A 2,107-nucleotide genomic window follows, 5' to 3' on the forward strand; every position below is an offset into this window, starting at 1 on the left:
TAGGGCAGGGTGCGCAGAGCGAGAGCAGCACGCACCCGCTGCCGGGCCGAGAATTTGTGGTGCACAGACTCTCAGAGAGGGAGAAAGGAGGGTTAGAGTTACAGAAGGGCTCTGGGGAGCGTAACCCAGCCGGACCCAACCCCGCTGGAAGGACGCACGCCGCGTGGTACCGGAGCCCTGCACTTGCATTTGGTCCCCTGGAGCCTGGTGTCTAGAGGAGATGCCAAACTCCCCTCCCCTCCCCTCCCCTCCCCTCCCCACGATGGGCCAGGGCGCCTTCCTCCCCACCCCCGGATCACGCTGGTCGCTTGATCCAGTCCGTCATCTTTGTTCTGCACGTCAGTCTTTCTCCTCCGTGATTCTCTCAAGTTTATTTTTATTATTCAAGTAAGACGTGTCCGGTGTAGAAAAATTCTAAGCAGAAAGCAAACATTCGGTGGGAATCTTCCCGGCCCGCAAATCCCCTCTGTTCCCTGGGGCCTCGTGGGAGGAGGCCCGGGTTTCTGTTCTAAGAAAAATGGGCCAGCCACCTGCTGAATCGTACCGGGTTTTGTTTGTCTTTACTCCGCTAAATTGTATTTCATGAATGGTGGCTTTCTGTGCCAGTAATTCGGGTCTCCGTTCCGGCGTCCTCTTCAAAGGCCGTAGATGGGCTTTCGGGAATGCGCTCACTCCCGGGGCAGCCGGCTCCTTCTCCCGGAGATGCCGGTGGCTTCCCGAAGGGTCCCGTGATCCCGAGTCCATGGAAGTAGGGCCGACTCCCCTTTCCTGTCTGCGGGGAGAGCCCGGCAAGGAGCATGGGAGGGGGCTACAGGCCAGCTCCAGTCGACTCTTGGGAGTTCGCAGTCTTCCGCTCCCGCTCTTTCTTCTTTTTTCTCCTTCCCTCTTGGCAGTCTGAGGTTTGGCATCCCGCAGGAGTCCCGGCCCTCGCTACACTGCAGGCCTTGGAAGTCGGGTCCCGGCCTCCGTGATTGTGTGCGCAGGGATTCAGTGAGGAACGTAGAGCTTTTGCGCGCTGAGGCACAGTTTGTGTTGTGGTGGGGGGGGAGTGTGGGTGTGGGTGTGGGTGTGGGTGTGGGGTGGGGGTGGGCTGGATCTCCTCACCAACCTCCTCTCCAGACCAGCAGAGACCTTGGCCGAGCCGAGCCGAGAGCCTGGGCGGCCCCTAAACTCAGGCTCTTGAACCGGGGGCCGCCTAGCACCCTGGCTCCAGCTGCCCGCCCAGGAAGCGAGTCCTGCGGGGCCACGGGGCGCCTACTCGTGCCCTGCTGGACTGCCTGCCTGGAATCCCAGCGGAGGAAGGCTGGGAGCGCCAGTGCTCCGCGCGGGAGGTGTGGACCACGCAGTTGGATCCTATACAGTAAGATCGGCCTTGCTGCTTGTGTGTATATGTGTGTCTGTGTGTACACATGCGCACGCCTGCAGGCAGGTTGAAACGCTGGTTCTGCCGGGACCCTCCTGCAGGCTAAGTGGGACGCAGAGCTCCAGAAGTTCTGAGTCTGCCTTGTGGGAATTTTCAAGGATCCTGGATTCCTCACTTGACAGTGGGGGTCGGGGTGGGGGGGGGGCACTGTCCTGCGCCTGCTGCCTTCACCCTCGCCGCTAGTTTCCAACCACCCTCTGACCATTTTGTCCTGGCCAAGACACTAGGAACCCTGAGAATTTACTCTGCCTCTCTGCCCCCACCCCCACCCTTTTTGTAAAGTGATCAGAGAACCTTAACTTGGGAGGTGTGGGGTGAGCTCAGAAGATAGAGGGCAGGGCGATGACCTAAACTGCTTTTTCAGGAGCTCTTGCTCTGCCATGGCTGAACACAGACAAACCCTAGGTACTGATCCAGCCCTTCCTGGGATCTAAAAGGCCCCGGCAACTCAAGGCCCAGCTCAATTCACAGTCTGTCTCCCTTCGGCCTCAGCAGGTCTGGGGGATTAGTGACCTCGGGTGTTGGGGGATGTGCAGGTCTGGGCACAAACTGCTGAGTCCTGGACTGGAGACAAGTGACACCTTGCCACTAGGAGTTCCTGGGAAACATGGTGGTTCAGGTTCTCCACTCACAGATGGAGTGTGGAGAGGATCCTCAGGAAGGGGCCACCAAACCCAGCTCCCC

The sequence above is a fragment of the Cervus canadensis genome, chromosome 5 (genome assembly GCF_019320065.1).
Source record: "Cervus canadensis isolate Bull #8, Minnesota chromosome 5, ASM1932006v1, whole genome shotgun sequence".
Lineage (NCBI taxonomy): Eukaryota > Metazoa > Chordata > Mammalia > Artiodactyla > Cervidae > Cervus > Cervus canadensis.